We start from the raw sequence: 18,706 nt of genomic DNA, 5'->3' as shown, positions 1-18,706 counted from the left end.
CTATTAGCAAAGCCTAACAGAAAGCCAGTTGCCAAAGGAAAATTTGGTTTGCACTGTCTCAGCTCATCAACCAAAGTCTTAAGTGTGGGTTTGAAAAAAATGCTGAGAAATAATAACGAGAATGAGAGTACCAATGACTTTCATTAAAACTCCTGTATCAAGGAAGTTTCTTTGGTTTCAAGCAACAGAAAATGACCCTGGCTAATTTAGGTAAAGGAAATGTAAGGCTATTTGGAAGCTCCAGAATCAATGGAAAGGTTGCAAAAGCATAAGAACTAGGGTAGCTCCAGAGATCAGATAGCAAGAAATACCTGAAGATTTCCTCACGGTGCTATCACTTGAGTAAATCAACTTCGAATATTTTTCCCCATTCATGCATCACTTTATTCAAGTTTTATAGTTTCAGAAGACAGTCTAATTGGCCAAACTTTGGTCGCGAGCCTACCCTTTAGCTAGAGTGGGCAGGGCATCTTCTTTGGTTGATAATCTTAACAAGTCTACATGCAATGGTGTAGAGAGGCCATTTAAAAAAGAAAAAAAAAAAAACAAGAGTGATACTACCAAATGATAAATGCTGGGTAACAAAAAATCCCCACAAAGATCTGCTATAGCATCCAAAAAAGGAACTCAAGAGTCATCATTGATTCTTCCTTTGCCCTCATGCCTCATTTCAAATAAAGCCTCAGGTTTGTTCATTATTCTTCTTTCAAAATTTTTGAATCCACCCACTTCTATCTACTTTGACTCCCAGTACCTTGGTTCAAGCCCCATCATCTCGCATCTTGATTAATTCAGCAGTTTCCAGTCTTGCTTACCTGTTCTTTCTTGCTTTCAATTCATCCCTCACACAATTGTCAGATGGTCTCTCTAAAATGCTAATTTTATTATGCACTTCCACTAATCTTGTAATTCACCTGCCTCTATATAATCTTTCTTCTCCTGCCCATAAAATTCCATCTATGGCTCCCTATAGCTTTCAGAATAAAATCCAGAATGTCTTATTTGTTGGCTTTTGCCTAACTTTCTAGCTTCGTTTCATGTCATTTCCCAGAACACTCCTTATCTCCAGCTGCGAATAACTACTTTTTATCACATGGAACATTCAAACAAAATTGGACTCCATTAAAACACCATCCTGAAATTGGTCTTACTTTCTCTGGGGATTAGAATCTTGGCCTTAATGGCAAGGAATGGCCAACATATCAGGAGATAATTCTTCATGGATCTCATACTTCTGCACATTTTGCAAGCAGAGGTACTAATGGCCCTTTTATTTTCAACTATCTTTTCCAAGATGTTCATATAGAAAACAACTGTGCAAGATAGTGTCTTCCTCCAGAAGAAAAACTACATTGGTAGTAATGTGCCTAGCTTACTTCAGGTCTGCTAGCAAGGAAGAATATGAAAATGCATACTGTACTGGTAGCTAAAAGTCTCTGCTACAATGACCTGTCAGCACAGCTTCCTGCAGCAAACAACTTGGTCTCTTTTTAACCTATTCTAGGTCATTGCCCAACCCAGGGAAATGAGGGAGCATAATGAGCAGGGCTGCCTTATTGGGGCTGTGGCTGGGATATCTTCTCTAAGAAGGAATATAGAATGGTCTGTGTAATACATAGACTTCTAAGAGGATCCCCAATGATCCCTGCCTCCTACTTTCCATTTCCTTGTATAATCCCCTCCCCTTGCATATGGGTTCTGGCCAAGTGACTTGTTTCTGATAAAGAGTCTATGGCCAAAGTTGTGGGATATCTCTTTCAAGATTAGGTTACAAAAGATTGTGACTTGTCTTGCTAGAAGACTCTAATTCTTAGCTTACAGCTTTGATGAAACACACTGCTTTGTTGAAGTGGCTCATGTAGCAAGGAACTAAGAGCAGCCTCTGGCCAATAGCTAGCAAAATACCAAGGCATTCATCAGTCCAGTAATCCATAAGTGATTGAATCCTTCCAGCAACCATGTAAACCTAGAGGTAGATTTTTCCAAAGTTGAGCTTTGAGATGACTACAGCCCAACCAATAACTCGATAATTAATTGCCTGTGAGAGACCCTGACATGGTAAACCCAATCAAGCTGTGCCTGGTTGTCTGACCTATAGAAATTGTGAGGTAATAAGTGGTTTTAAGCTGCTAGATATTGTAGGCAATTCATTTCACAAGAAAAAAATGATACAGGAAGGAAATGACAGAAATCTCCCAAATATCACACTTTTTGCCATGGACTGACAATGCATAATTCAGATATCTTCTCTTCTACTCTCCTTTCTCCAAGCTGTCTGCTTTTGTAGAATAAACAGTTTCTAACATTTAAGTTAAACAGTCTTAAAGTGGAATTAAATACAAATAGGTCAATGAGTTCCTCATCTCTGGAGGTATTCAAGCAAAAGCTATATGACTCTCTCTTGGAGATTTTGGGGAAAGTACTTGGGCATCATATGAGTGGTTAGACCACATCAATGATTTATAACTCTTTTTACATTATAGAAAATAATATTTTTATGGCACGCTGCAGATAAACAACAAGGCTGCTTGTGGCCCAAGGTAACCAGTTACTCCAGGTCCCACTCAACCATTCTGAGGGCAAAAGGAATTCAATACCTCTGCACACTTGTCATTCTTTCATGGCATACTACTGTGTCTTAATATACTGATTTGGAAGTTCAAGACTAGATGACTTAAGGCTTTCACAATACTTAGATTATCTGGAGCAATGGTTTTAATGGTGTGATTTGCCAGAAGAGCAGGGTCAGGATAACCCGAGAACTTGTTAGAATGCAAACTCTCAGACCAACTCTAAACCTACTTAACCAGAATCTCTGGGGGTGGGGCCCAGAAATCCTTGTTTCTTCAAGCCCTCCAGACAAAACTGGGTTTAAATTTTTTATACTTGGACTTTCTTGCTGTAGTCTGGAGGATATATATTTGCTTCTCTAGAACTCTGGTACATCATCCATAAAATTGGCTGAATAAGACATTATCAAGGATTACATAGCATTTATAAAGTGCCTAGTGTAGTGCTCGACACATAATAGGCATTCAATAAAGGTTAATTTTATTCTTGTTGACAAAAATGAACTACATATAAAGAGCGTTTATGAACATATTCTGCAGTTGACTAATTGCATAAAGAGGATAAAGAAGAAGAAAACCACACATAACTTTACTTTATAATGATTTCACACTCAACATTATAGTGCCTATCATCCTAGTGGTTTTTCTACACCCACTTATAATACATGAACCACAATTTCTAATTGTGAGTAATGGCTATATACTGCCAAATCTTGATTATCTACTTGACTGTTTACTTTGGGGATCATTGGTGGCAAATTGAAATCCCAAGCTGGTTTCCCTCTGCCACACAACATGTGCCTGTGCTACCTTCTCCTGCCATCATTTAATATTTGCTTGGGAATGAAAACACAATTTCATATTGGCCTAAGGGAAACAAGCTGTTAAGAAATCAGAACCTGCAAACTCGGATTACCAGACCTTTATCCCTCTTCATGAAGGTAGGGCTCTAAAAATTGGCCCTTTAAGCACCTACTATGTTCAAGATGCCTTATTCAATAAAAAGTTGAATCAGACACACTATTAATGGATATTCCAATTTACTAAGAGAGTTAAGAAAGGGATATGGAGAATTATAATATAGGGCAGGTCAGTTCAATTGAATTCAATAAATATTTATAGACTATCTACTAAGTTCCAGGCATCTGGCTAAGTGCTGGTGTGCATGATAAATAAGATTATTCCAGTTTTCAAGGAGCTCACCACTTAGTGGGGACAAGAAATACACATAATTCAAATATTGGCTGGGGTTGCTTTACTTCTCATAGTTCTTATAATTGGTTTTTGACTCTGTCATTTTATGATATGTGAATTCCTGACTCTTCCCACTCTTCTTTGCTCACCAGTGAGGCTTAATACCTTCTCGTTTTTCTTGGTCTGGTCTATGCCTCCTGTATCTACACATGCTGTCTATGTTCTACTCCAAAAAATTTACACAAAGAGCTCAATTTCCTACTAGTTTCACAAGAAATCTATTCACAATAACCCTTTCATGAGTTCTATACTTTATTGAAGATCTGGAGTTAAAAGTGAACGCTCAGAACACAAACCATGTGGTTTTTCCATCATTTTTCTCCTTCTCTCATCTTTTCTCTTAGGCTACTCCCTCCCAGATTTCTCTCATAGTTTCAAACAGTTAATCCTCTATTTTGCAGTTCATTTTTGTCCTCTCTGGCTCCTCCCTACTAGCTTATCTACCTAACCCATAAAAGATATGTGGCCAAACAAAGAGCTCCTTTTTAATTTGTTTTTTTAATTTTTAATACAAAAGTGCTCTATTTCACCTTTTTATGGCTGAATAGTATTCCATTGTATATATGTACTACATCTTCTTTATCTAATCAGCTATCGAAGGACACTTCAGTTGTTTCCATGTCTTAGCCAATGGGAATAATGCTGCAATGAACATAGAGGTGTGTGTGTATATATATATATACACACACAGATATATATATATATCTTTACAATTAAATGTTTTCAAAATTTTCAAGTAAATACCCAGAAGAGGGATTACTGGGTCATAGGCTAATTCTATTCTTAATTATTTGAGGAATCTCCATACTGTTTTCCATTGCGACTGTACCAATTTACATTCCGACCAGTAGTGTATGAGGGTTCCTTTTTCTCCACAACCTCTCCAATAGTTGTTATTATTTGTCTCTTTGATAATGGCCATTCTAACCCCAGTGTGAGGTAGTGTCTCATTGTGGTTTTGATTTGCATTCCCCTAGTAGCTAGTGAAGTTGAGCATCTTTTCATATATCTTTTGCTCATTTGTATGTCTTCCTGGGAGACGTGTCTGTTCATGTCCTTCTGCCCAATTTTTAAATCCACAAATATATGTGCAAATAATTTTTGACAAAGGAGCCAGAAACATACAATGGGAAAAAGCAAGCCTCATCAATAAATGGTGCTGGGAGAATTGAAAAGCCACATGCAAAGAATGAAACTAGACTGCGATTTTTCACCATACACAAAATTAACTCAAAATAGATCTAGGACCTAAATATAAGACCACAAACAATAAAATACACAGAATAAAACATAGGTACTAAACTTATGGACCTTGGTTTTAGAGAGGATTTTATGAATTTGATCTCAAAGGGAAGTAAAAGCAAAAATAAATGAACGGGGTTATATCAAACTAGAAAGCTTCTGCACAGCAAAAGAAACCACCAACAAAACAAAAAGGTAACAACCAAATGGGAGAAGATATTTGTAAATAACACCTATAATAAGTGGTTAATATCTGAAATATATAACAAACTCATAGAACTCAACAACAAAAGAGGCCTCTTTTAAATGCATCACTTTCTTTGCAAGGAAATTAGGTTACTATTTAGTAAATTCGTTTTTGTGTTGTATTATAGATAAATGAATTAGTGTGATAGACCTTGTTAATTGCTTTCTTAATATCCATGTACCCTTTTTTTCCTTGCCAATAGAACCTTAAAATTGTTCTAGGAAGTAATGTTACTGCCCCTAGGCAAGATACTCTCCTTTCCAGCTTCCTTAAAGTCAGGGTGGCCATGCACCCCGCTTCAATCAATAATAATAAGATGGAATCAACTTCAGGGGGCTCCTATGAAAGCTTTTGCTTTTCTAATAAAAGGGGAAGGTATAACTGGTGCTGTTTTCCTACACCAGGGAAAAGGCCCACTTGAAATAATGTGCTCACCCCTGATTCAATCAACTATACTTAAGGGTTATGACCATGTTGTAATAACATGGCAGCTCTTATTCAACTTTATAGGTGGGGTGGAGGAACAAGATAAGGGGAGCAAAATTCCTAGAGAGAGTTTCTGGGCAGATAATCCCATAGGTACTTGATACAACAAAGTTAGAAGATAAATAGTATTGGAGATGTGAAGAGATTTTGTTGGTATTGACTAGAATACCCAAGAATGCCCAATTTCTGCCTTACTCTTTTCAGTTTTCCCCTGAGAGAACAATAAAAAATGATAAACAGAGCATGTTCTTATTAGTGGGACCTGGACCCAATATGTCCAAGAAAGAATTCTGGAAAACCTGATTTAAAGTACATGGCATAGGCTTGAGGCCTAAGAGAGGCTGCTGCCTTCTCAACTCAGCATAAATAAAAATATTGCCACCATTTTATCACCTGCATGGCACAGGAATCCTAGGTGAAGAGAAAGAACTTTGATAATCCCAGGAGAATGGAAGGAAGAACAGCTGAGAATAAGGCCATGCCCACCTGCCTGGTCTTTAGTCTAGTAAACCCATTCCTCAGCTCACAAGTAAATGTGATCCAGGCAGTGTTTTTCCATCTGATCTATCAGTTTGCTGTTCTATCCTGTTTAGGAAGTGGGAAAAAAAGAGTAGGAAAAGATGTAGAAACCATCTGTTAGAGATTTTTTTGATGTGAGTAGAGGAATCGAGAACTCTTCTTTCTCTTAACTCTCTGGGCTTAATAACCAAGATGATCAGTTAGAAAGGTAATCAACCCACTTGAGGGAGAAGAGCTATGGGAATATCACTGAAGCTCTGTTCCTCCCTTTGTGATACCATCTCCCTAACTTTTGTCATTATTTATCCTCCCAGAAACACAACAGCACAGCAAATAAAAAAAAAAAAAATTACGGACTATTTTATTTCCTATCTCAAATTATGCTTATCTACAATTGTCCAGTGAGTACAACATGGTAGCATAGTCCAGATAATGCAACATTAGCTCAGCAATATGTCTTACATTTGAACAATACAAAAATTCAAAGATTACCATATGATTTCACTTATATGTGGAATCTAAGAAACAAAAAGAACAAACTAATCAAAAACAGACTCACAAATAGAGGACAATCTGGTGATGGCCAGAGTGGAGGGGAGTTGGGGGTACAAATTAGTAGTTGATAGATGGTCAAGGGGATGGGGAGCACGGGCATAGAGAATGCAGTTAGCATTAATGCAATGGCTAGGCAGAGAGCCAGAGGAGAGAAAGAGCAATTAGAGAGATCATTTTATAAACCATATAAGTGTCTAACCAATGTACTGTATACTCGAAACTAATAATGATATAAAATTTTAAAAGAATCAGGAAAAAAAAAAAAGATAGAGTCCCATACAGAAACCTGCTTCTTTTGTAGAAATTAAATTCCTAAAGAAATTAAAGCCAAAAATGATCTCTTCCCAATTTTTTATTTTTCTTTATCTTGGTCAGAAGAAGTATCACCCAGATGCATGGGTGTACTCTGGTTTCTTTTAACAGCCACATACTTGGTTCCATTGCACTGGGATTGTAATTTTTCTAATACTTTGTAAGTTTAATTCATACAACTTCAAGTCTCCTTTAGGTTTCACTTTTCTCAAGTTTCAGTACCACACTCATAAAATGTAGGACCAAGTGCTTATGATGATTCCAAGCAAAAATAATGTTCCCATGTTATTGTTACCACCCTTACTGCTTGGGGAATAAGGATAGAGGGTAAACAGGGGAAAAAATAATGAACAAAAGCTTCTTTTAACTGCAGCTGTATGCTTGTCAATTTGAACTAATTGTGAGTGTCTATAACCTATTAAATAAAATTTAACTGAGTAAAATTGTCAAGAGATCAAATGAGCTTCCATATTTATTTTTTCAAAGTCTTGTCAAATTTCAATTTTTTTTTTTTAAGTTCTATGCCACTATAATTGGCACTTACCAAACAGATTCATGGCAGTATTGTCTTCCATCAGCTTTTGAATTATCCGGGCTTTGGTCACTAAATAGAAAAACAAATGTTCTTCTATCATCTAAATATTCCTGCCATAGCAGGATGTGACTTGTCTTGGAGAAATATACAATTTTTCAGCTTCAAGTGAGAGACAGAGAGGGTTGTGGGTATGGGAGAGAAAGATATGTCTTTCCAATAAATACACCAAATTTCTTTCTATCGAAAGGGTCCTTTCCTGGCTGCCCATATGGAGAATTTTCCTTTCTCCTTGTGGAACTCTGCCTTTTAATCTAGTTTCAGTAGAAATATAGCCATCCCTTCAGTCTACATTCACCAAGGGATCTCCTGCTTCAGGACAGAATCTCTTTTCCTCCTAATACTAGCTACAACTGTGATTACTAAATATAAGAGTCTCCACAAAATATTTCCTGGTGTAGAGTGATGAGAAAACGTGGTTTAAATGTGGCCAACTTAAAACATAAGTGAGGTTCCCTGATGGTACTTCTATTCCCAAGCTCAGATCCAAATGTTATTGTTACTGTTTTCTGGCCAGCCACAAGGCACAGGAATCTGAATTAATACCAGGGAGACAGGGAGAGGGAAGGAGAGAAGGCAAGAGTGGGGGAGGAAGTGAGGCGGGTGGTGGGGGGCGTGTGGCGGGGAGAGAGAGAAAGAGAAAGAGAGAAAGAGAAAGTATAGCATAGCTGAAATTGCTATAATGTAGGCACCGGCTCTCTTACAATATCCACAACAACAGAGACAGAAGAGACATAAGGAAGGGCCATGCATGGATATGGGACATTTTTCCAGACAATGATCCTACCTGCTATTAAATCTGACCCAGTCACAATCATGCCATCTTACCTATATTGTCAGTATTCCTTTTTCTTGGAATGAAATGAGGATAGAGCATGATAAAAAACAAACAAAAAACAAACAAAAACAAAAACAGGTACAAGGAGGGGTCCTGAGTTCTACCTTCTCTGCTAAAATAGGAATTATTCAGGCAAAATGGTTGTCAAGGAAACTATAGTTCTCCAGTTAAGGAGAAAAGAATAAGCAAAGGCACAGGATTGTTAAACAATATGATATGGGAGAACAGTGTGGTTTTTATTTGTTTGTTTTTGCAAAGAAGAGAAATTCAATTCAAACTAGATTGGGGAACAAAAGAAATTTAGCATGAAGATAGACTTTCTTATAAAACCCAAGATCATTAAGGCAGGTGATTTTAAAGGAATAAGCTGGAACCAGGGACTTAACTGCTATCTGGAGTCTCCCTTTATCATCTCTGCATCTATCTGTGTGTCTGCTTCATCTTTCATAGCAGACCAACTTTTTCTATTTCCAAGACCATATGGCATAAAAATGGCTGTTGCCAATAGTTATTAAGTGTACACCACTCAGCATAAGAAAGCAGCCAAAGTAGGCCAAAATCTCTTAGTCTACATTCCAAATTTCTAAGGAAGGACTATTTCAAGTGATAGATGAAGTGTTTTTATCCCACCAGTTCCTTCTCTATTTCCCAAGGCAGAAAGCTAGGTGAAATGCAGTTACGATTTCCTTTTGCCTCATTTCAGATACAAAAAGAATACATTCCTCCTTAATCTATGAATATTAACATGAATATATGTATACATATGTATATATTCTGCTACAATCTAGTGAAATTCCCAAATGAAAGCTCTTTAAGTAGGAGATATACAGGCTAATTCATTTATTGAGGACTTACTATGTGCCAAGTACTATTCCAAGCACTAGAAATACAGCAGTAAAAAAAAAAAAAAAAAAAAGACAAAGATCGCTGTCCTCATGGAGCTTCTATTCTATTCAAGTGATACAAATTATTCTTCCTTGGTACATATATGCAGCCTATTTTTTCAGAAAAAGGTACAGCAGTCTTGACATAACTTATATAAAATGGTCATATTCTAGTCATTTAATGTTTCTGTGAGAAGGTGAATTTATTGTGTGATAATAGGGTCTCTCTTTGGTGAGATTGTTTTTTTTTTGGATCTTCCTTAACAAAAAAGAAGAACACATTAGCATGGGAAGATGATGAGTTCAGTTGTGGCAAAAAAAAAATGAATTTGAATTGCTTGGAGGGCATCCAGGTGAGGATGTCTGGTGGACAATTGGATCTACTGATTGAGATATCATGAGGGAGGTCTAAACTAGCAATATAGATTTGAAAGTTATCCATGTATAGATAATAGTGTGGAAAGTAGAACAAAAGCAATAGTCCATGAGCAGAATCATGGGATAATAGAAACATTTAAGAGGTAGGTAGAAGAAGAGGAACCTTCTTGAATGTTACATAAATGAAAAAAAATAAAGAAAAAGAAAAAGGAGAATGTGTCTGGAAGTCAAATGAGTAGAAGATTTCAAGCATACTGAAATAATCAACACTATCATATGTGGCAGTGAGGTCCAATAGAAAGGGGCTTAAAAGTGCCTGTTGCATAGAGAAATTTGTCAGTAATTGGTGTTCTTAACAAAAGAAGTTTCATTAGAGAGTTGTAGGTGAAATTCCTATTACAATGGTTGAAAGGTGAATGGGAAGTAAAGGAATAGAGGCAGTAAATGGAATCACTTTTGAGACCTCTAGGTGATAAAGGTAGGCAATAAGGTAAGAGAAGAGACTTCAAGAAAACTAGAGGAGGCTCTAGGATAAAAGAAGAGTATTTCTTTTAAGGATGGAAGAGTTTTGGGTATGTTTATAGGCTGAGGGGAATGAGTCAACAGAGAGAGAGAGAGAGGTGTAAGGTATTGACACTGAAAGAAAAAGTGATAGAGTAAGATCTCTTGCTGAGATAAGGATCAGAAAGTCAGGTGGAAGATCTAGTTTTGCACAGTCTATGTGAGACCGAAGGGATCAAAGTATAGTATGGGAGCAGATGCAGAATATAGGTGAGAAGAATGAGTTTTTAAATTTTTAAGAAAGGTAGGTGATGAAGTAATCAGTTGGGTGGTAGGTTTGAAGGGTGGGTGATGAAATCATCAGTCAGAATGGAGAGTGAATAAGGTTCGAAATAATAGATGAGAATAATTGGAGAGGGCTTGACCAAGAAAAAGTGAAAGGATTGTCAAGTGGTGCCAAGTGGTGAGATGAGACACTACATCAATTTGCATTAAAACGTCCGAGTGATTTTCTTCAGGGGAGCCAGAATGGAAACAGGGAACAAAGTGGGGAAGAACTATACCATACACAGATTTCAAGTGTATGGAATTCTAGGAACGACTCCAATTACGGAGAACTTTTACATTATAGGTCAAGAGGAAATCATCCAAGGAACTTTTCTCAGTAACTTTATATAAAGTTTATGTCCAATCCTATTTCCTCCCTCTCAAATATATCTGTCCACTTGTGGTATTTTATTTGTTATTTGTTATTTCGTCTTCCTGCATCCATCAGATTATAAGATCTTTGGGGCTGAGGTACTGTCTAATATTTGTCCCCGACCCCTGAACAAGTATTAGTACATTGCCTTATTTTAGCCATCATATATAGACAGACATGTACAAACTCTTTGAGATGGTATTTAAGGCATTTCATAATCTGTCTCTAACCTACTTCGCTGTACTCAACTCCATTACACCCTATGCTTCTCAGCCCCTAAGCACAAATATAGTATGTATAAGTCAAATGTTTCTACTTTAACCAAACATACCATGAACTTACATATTTCCTGGACCTTTAAACATACTTTTCCTTTGCATGGAATATTTTTATCCCTTTCTGGAAAATTCTAATTCATCTATCAATACCCAGAGCAATGCCAAAGTCTTCTATGACTTTCTTATTTAAGGAAGACTTTCTTATGATCTACTAGGCACCATCTACTGTGCCTGCATGGAGTTCTGTTTTGGAAGAACTCACTGAAATGTAAAAGTAAATAAAGGTTTGTAAAAAAGAGTATCTTCCTTTCCTTAACTTTTTAGAGTGTCTTCATGGGGAACATAGTGAGCCCAAATCCTTTCTTTAAATTTTGGAATATAGATAAATTTCTCCAGAGACTAGAAGGGCTCAGTGTCCAGTTTTATAATGTAGACATGTTTCCAAGGTCATGAGCCACATTACCTTTCGCAATGTAAAGATGTCTACAGAGTTACTACAGGAACCCATCTCCAGGTATAACTGTTTTTCTTCCAGGAAGATTCAAGGTGTCTTTTGGGGGAGATAACGAGTTTTACTATTTGTTTGGAGGAAGCCAATTAACTAAAAGAATAGCTACCTCAGTTCACAAGTGAACTTTGTATTTGCTTTACTGTATAAGTTGTGTGGAATTTTATCCTCACTCTGCAGTCTCTTGAAGGCTACCTATGTACATATACTGTGTTGTGCTTACTCAATAATAAATATTTTCTTTACATACCGATGTGGATAGGTCTCTCTTTGCTGACAGGAGTTTTTACTTCACCAACATAGAAGAGACAGATAGGCTGATGTGTGTAAAGGAGCTCAGATTTTATATTGAGACTCCAGGAAAAATACTGAAGGAGTTAAAGTGAAGCAGTGACACATTTCTATATCTAGAAAGGAATATGGAAAAATTAAAGATGACTAACAAAATTTAAATATTTATTCCTCTGTTTCACTGTAATCATAATAAATATGTGCTATAGAATGTAATGAGTTCAATAAGTGTACAGAGTACAGATTTTATATAACTAAGTACAGATTTTGAAGATCTAAGCAAATTCTGTTAGAGATCTGTCCCTGTGAGCCCTTGATGGTCCTTGAAAAAGATTGAACATTATGGAATTGTCTTCCTTTGAACCCAAAAGGCATGTCTGTATCATATAGAAGAAAAAATATGATCTGTGGGAGAACTCTATTCAAGCTCACTGCCACATTCACAGTTATAATACATATTCTCTATGTTATGATCTTTCCTGTCAATTACAGTTTGTTGATTATTTCCATCTGGTGCTTCTATTTAATTGGTCTTTGATTTGCTCTTTTTCATCTTTCCAATTATTATTCTCTTTCTTCAATATTTTCTGGTTGTCTAGTCCTCATAAACTTTCATTTTAGTCTTATATTCCATTTGAGCCCTCCACTAAATTTTCATTAGCAGTTCTTTCTGGGCCTCTGAGACATCTTACACATGGTACAGCTACTTTTATACTTTCTAAAATGTTAAAACCTTTTATTAAATAAACATCTAGCAAAGCATATGATGTTTATAAATGTATTTATTCATTGCATTAAGTTCAAAATTGCTGAACATATTTTTATCGTTACACATTACAAAAACTCTAAGCCTAATTTCAAAACGATCAAGTAAATAAGCCCCCAGAAAACCACACAATTTTTGTAAACAGTCACTACCTACATGTCATTTCTGTGTCAATATTTTAAAATTAACATGTATAGGTTGAGAATGATCATGGATGCTTATATGTTAATTAATCGGAGAGTTTGCATAGATTTCTTCCTCAGATGAACCTTAGGGAAATATGTGTAAGCACTTTATAGATAAAGATGTATTTCAAAAACTGCAAGGACTGGTCTGTGACTAGATGCTGCAGGAGCAGTGGAATGGAGATAGGGCTAGAAAAATAGAGGCAATATCTTAGATGACAGGACCTCGACTGCTAAGTTAGAGAGTTTGTACTTTATCCTTTATTATAGGCAATAAGATCTACTGAAAAATAGCTGTAATTTTTACTGAGTGCTTAATCTGTGCCAGAGTAAGTTATATATGTTAAGTGCATGCTCTAATTTAATCCTTATATCTATTCTATAAGTACTAAAATTATTCCCATTTTACAGATGAAGCAGATTCATAGAGGTTAAGCATCTTAGCTGAAGAAAACATAGCTACTCAGTGGTGGGACAGAAATTCAAAATTGGCTCTAACTCAAAAGCCCATTCTGTAAAAAGGAGGAAAGTAAGAGTAGGAGATTTATGTTTCACAAAGATCTCTCTGGTAGAAATACGAGAACAGATTGAAGGGAGACAAGTCTAAAGGCAGGGAGACCAGAGAGGATGCTGTTGCAGTAGTCAAGAACTATTAGGCCCTTATTAGGGAGGCTTTCCCTTAACCATAGGACTTATGCAGATGAGTGACATGATCAGAGAAATTATTTAGAACATTCCTCCTGAAGCCCGTGTGAACGATGGATTGGAGTGGAGAAGGAGAGACTAAAGAATATGTTAGGAGGTTGTTGGAACTGTCACTCTTTACCACCAAGGTGACTGTCGAGGGGCCAGGAGACGGTCATATTCAAGTCCCCCGGCCTCTTCCCACCTCACCCCTACCTTGACGATGTTTCATCCAGGCCCTAAGAAGGAGGCTTTTGAGCCCTTTCATAGGTGGATTGAGTCCGGACAGTGTCGCCAGCACTGGCGGCGGTCTCTGGCGGGGGTGGGGCGCATGCGCGCGGTTGCTAGGAGACAGCAGTCAGGGCGCCGCGGCTGTAACACCGCCGGGGCTGTGTGTAGGCAGCGGCGCCAGAGGAGGAGGAGCACGAGGATGCAGCTGCCACCACCGCCCGAGAGGGAGCCGCTGCTGCTCTGTGGCCGCAGGGGCTGAGGGACGGGAATCAGGCCTGGGGGTCGCGTCGCTGAGTGGACCGGGGGCGACAGTCCCGCCCAAGCTCGGGCCTAGTACTTCGGGAGGGTCCTGGCTGCTAGGCGACGGCCTTCCCTCCATTGCCTCCCCTCGCCCCTCTACGTCAATGGTGGTGAAGTTGGCAGCGCCAGGGAGCGCAAGGCACCAGGTTGCTTCCCTTGCACCCAGCTGCTCCTGGGGCGCGTCTCTGGCCCCCGCTCACGGACACCTGCGCTGCCGCCTCCTCTCGCCCGCTGAGCCCAACCCTGGCAGCGGGCGGGGGAGGGGCTCCCCCTGCAGGGGCTGAGTCCAGCAGGGTGACGACGGGGACCGTAGGAGAGTAGGGGTGAGTAGTGGCACCGCACTAGCCCGGTGCTGGGGCACGTTTCCTGCCTCCGGGGCTCCCGGGAGGCGACCAAAGCGTTGCTTTCTCCTGCAGAAGCTTCTGATGCCTCTTCTACATCTGCTCTGTTCGCGGCTCCCTATTTCCTTTGAGATAGTTTTCCTTCTCAAAACCACCACTCTCTGGTCTCGGCCCCGGCGTCCAGGAATGCGGTGTCGGTGCTTAAGGCCTGGCTCTGCTTCTTAGATGCCATAAATGCTGATAATTCTACGTACAATCATGTAGCTTGATACCTAATTTGGGGAAAGACTTTCTCAGTGCCGAGTTCGCCCTTTTCTCCTGTTCTTGTTCTCAAGAGCCTGCCCACAGGCTTCTCAAGAGTGGATTTTCAGGCAGCTGTCGTTCCATGCCTCAAGGCTTGAACAGGCGACTAGTGTGGCCCCTTTAGTTTTCTTACTTCTCCCGTGTTGAGAGCTTCTGAAAGTCGTGTGTCTGACTTCTGACTCCTGACATAAAAGATTTAGGAAGACAGTACTTATTTTAAATAATAATAATAACAATAATAACAATAATGATAATAATAATGATAATAATAAAAACATACTAGCAAACTCTCCATTTGACTTCTAAAGTGGCATCAGTCTTGAAGTGGACAAATAGAGTGGCTGATTGATAACAAGGGAAACAGATTTTACGAACTAACTACTCTTCACCCAGAATGACATGCCTCTTTTAAAATAAATATGATGAAACCTAAAATGTTCCTAATAAAAGCGAGGATGTGTTATAATCTATCTTCCTGGAGTAGCTGGAGTTGAGGATAGTTGCTTCTAAAAAACATTGGCATGAGGGACCCGAAGTGATATTTTGGACAGAGTAACTAGATGAGGATCTAAAGTTGTAAGGCACTTTTTGAAAATTAGCAATATTATCTTTGAGGAGTAAAATTGTTTTGTTAAAAGAAAATGGTTGAAAAAATTATAGTTGACCTCTTTCAAAAGTGGAATGAATTTAAAATTAACTGGTAATTTTGATCGTAAGGTACTTATGTGCACAAACAAAAAAAGGATGGGTTCCTTCTTTTATTTGACTCTCTTCCTTTGGTAAAATAGTTTTTTTTGGTAAAATGCTTTGCTTTGGCAGTTTTCTTGCTTTGAGGTTCCCTTGGGTATCGTGTAAAGCACAATATAATTCTGGTATCACTGCAGAACAATCTTGGACCTCAGCAAATATTGTTTGTTTTGTGAATTGGCAAACTGATATGATTCTAGTTGCTAGATTTCCGAAAAGATTATTTTTGTTTTGGAAAAGTTCTTGATGAATTCAAGTACGGATTATTTGAAATAATAAGTACTATGTGGGTACTTGTAGTTCATCTTCACATACTTTTAAAACTAGGCAGTAATTTGGATCCAATTTAGAATTCTATTGTAATGTCTACAAAGGTGCCATATACTCAAGAGCAATTACCTAGAGTGTCATAGCCACACTATAAGATAATATTAATAGTTAATTTTGCAAGTGCAATCAAGGCACTTGACCAGTGAACTCTGGGAGGAGTTAGTTTTTTGTTTTGTTTTGTTTTGTTTTAATATACTTTCAACACGATTTTATCAGAAAGCAAAATATATTCAGAAGGCATTGTGGTTAGTCTCCTTTGCTCAGCAAGTATTGCACATTTCTGTTCTCAGCTGCTTATTCTAGTATCAAAAGAGAAGATCTTTGGAAAGAGAACTAGTAAATTCAAATAATAGGCAAGCTGCTAAGAAAATTAAAATTACCTTATATCAACTTCAAAGTACTATAGTGGTTTAAGGCAGGCACACATCTTAGGTAAATTGCTAAATCTCCATGGTGGCAGCATGGAAATAGGGTAAGGAATTGTCAATTTTGTTGCTATATAATAAATAACTAAATACTTATACCATATTACTGAGTCGAGAAGTAGAGCAGCATTACACCAAGTACCAATGTTGTATCCATAAGTTATAATTGTCTTTAAATATGTTGTATTAAAAGTATTAATGTATTCTTTTCTAAACACTTTTTGAATTTTTCAATTATGGTTGACTATTCATACAATATTATGGTTGTTTCAGGTGTACGACAGTTAGACATTTATATAACTTACAAAGTGATCGCCTCAATAAATCTAGAACCGATCTGACACCACACATACTTATTACAATATTATTAACTATATTTCCTATGCTATACTTTACATCCCCTTGACTATTTTGTAACTACCAATTTGTACTTATTAATCTCTTCCTCTTTTTCACCCATCTCCTCAATACCCTCCCATCTGGTAACCATCAAAATCTTTTCTATATCTATGAGTTTGTTTCTGTTTTTTATTTTATTTTTTAGAACCTGCATATAAGTGAAACAGTATGGTGTTTGTTTTTCTCTGTCTGACTTATTGCACTTCTCATAATAACAGGTCCATCCATGTTGTTGCAGATGGAAATATTTTATTCTTTTTTATGGCTGAATAATATTCCATTGTATATGTGTATCACTTCTTCTTTGTCCATTCATCTATTGATGGAAACTCAGGTTGCTTCCATATCTTGGCTATTGCGAATAATGCTACAATGAATATATGGATGCATATCTTTTCAAATTAATGTTTTAGGTTTCTTTGGATAAATACCCGTAAATGGAATTACTGGGTTTTTCTTTCTTGTTATAGCCATTGTTTTAAAGTCATTTTTCTGGTATAAGTAATGCTACCTCAGCTTTTTTTTTTTTAATTTCCATTTTTATGTAATATTTTTTTTCATCCCTTTACTTTCAGTCTGTATGTAACTTTCGATCTGAATTGAGTATCTTGTTGGCAACATATGTAAGGTCTTCTAATTCACTTGGCCACTCAATGTCTTTATTTTTTAATTTTTTTAAAATAAAGTTTATTAAGGTAACATTGGTTAAAACAATTATATAATTTTCAGGTGTACATTATAATTTGACATCTGTATATCCTATTGTGTGTTTACCACACAAAGTCCAGTTTTCTTCAGCTACCATATATTTGATCCCCTTAACCCACTTCAATCTCCCCCTACCCTCCTATATTTAACCCCCTTTAATGGTCTACCTCCCCACTCCTCCCTCACCCCCTACCCTCTGGTAACCACTACTCTATAGTCTATGTCCATGAGTCTCTGTTTGCTTGTCCTGTACATTTGTTGCTTTTAGGATTATATCCCACATATCAGTGATATCATGTGATTTTCAACTTTTTCTGTCTGGCTTATTTCGCTTAGCATGTTTATCTCAAGTTCCATCCATGTATTTACAAATGGCAGTATTTCATCTCTTCTTATGGCTGAGTAATATTCCATTGTACATATGTACCACAATCGTAGGAAACTTTGGTTGCTTCCATGTCCTGGGCACTGTGAATAATGCTGCTATGAACATCGGTGTGCAAATATCTTTTTGGATATGGGGTTTCAAGTCTTTGGGGTAAACACCCAGTAGAGGGATTGCTGGATCATATGGTAGATCAATTCTTAGTTTTTTGAGGAACCTCCTCAAAACCTCCTCTTAGTTTTTTGGGGAACTGTTTTCTATAGTGGCTGTACCAATTTACAGTCCCACCAGCAGTGTATGAGGATTCCTTTTTCTTCACATCCTCTCCAACATTTGTTATTACTTGTTCTGTTGATTATAGCTATTCGAACAGGTATGAGATGGTATCTCATTGTGGTTTTGATTTGCATTTCCCTAATAGCTAGCGATGTTGAACATCTTTTCAAATATTCGTTGGTCATTTGTACATCATCTAGGGAGAAGTGCCTGTTCAGGTCCTTTGCCCATTTTTTTGATTGGATCATTTTTTTTGTTGTTGTTATTGAGTCATATGACTTCTTTATAGATTTTGGATATTAGGCCCTTATCAGCGGTGTTGCTTGCAAATATATTTTCCAGTTCGGATGGCTCTCTTTACCTTGTTGATGATTTCTTTTGCTGAGTAGACGCTTTTTAGTTTGATGTAGTCCCATTCATTTCTTTTAGCTTTTACTTCCATTGCTTTTGAAGTCAAATTCCTACAATCCT

General features: G+C 37.5%; 2 protein-coding genes across 5 annotated transcripts in view; one reads left to right on the top strand and one right to left on the bottom strand.

Annotated features, from left to right (window-relative positions):
* Window positions 1-14,101, bottom strand: part of ZC4H2 (zinc finger C4H2-type containing) — a 72,293-nt gene extending 58,192 nt beyond the window's left edge. Inside the window, exons 1-2 of one of the 2 annotated variants that reach the window (XM_025050974.1) lie at window positions 14,007-14,099; window positions 7,730-7,789 (exon numbers count right to left, since the gene is read on the bottom strand). The gene's annotated coding sequence lies outside the window, so the exon portion shown is untranslated. Of the gene's footprint in view, window positions 1-7,729; window positions 7,790-14,006 lie in introns of both variants that reach the window. The other variant, XM_006917824.3, reaches the window with a different exon arrangement.
* Window positions 14,102-14,157: 56 nt separating this feature from the next.
* Window positions 14,158-18,706, top strand: part of ZC3H12B (zinc finger CCCH-type containing 12B) — a 359,663-nt gene continuing 355,114 nt past the window's right edge. For all 3 annotated transcript variants that reach the window (XM_015593980.2, XM_015593978.2, XM_015593977.2), the window contains exon 1: window positions 14,158-14,644. The gene's annotated coding sequence lies outside the window, so the exon portion shown is untranslated. The remainder of the gene's footprint in view (window positions 14,645-18,706) is intronic.

The sequence above is a fragment of the Pteropus alecto genome, unplaced genomic scaffold (genome assembly GCF_000325575.1).
Source record: "Pteropus alecto unplaced genomic scaffold, ASM32557v1 scaffold147, whole genome shotgun sequence".
NCBI lineage: Eukaryota > Metazoa > Chordata > Mammalia > Chiroptera > Pteropodidae > Pteropus > Pteropus alecto.
This window is presented reverse-complemented; position numbering and strand designations above follow the sequence as displayed.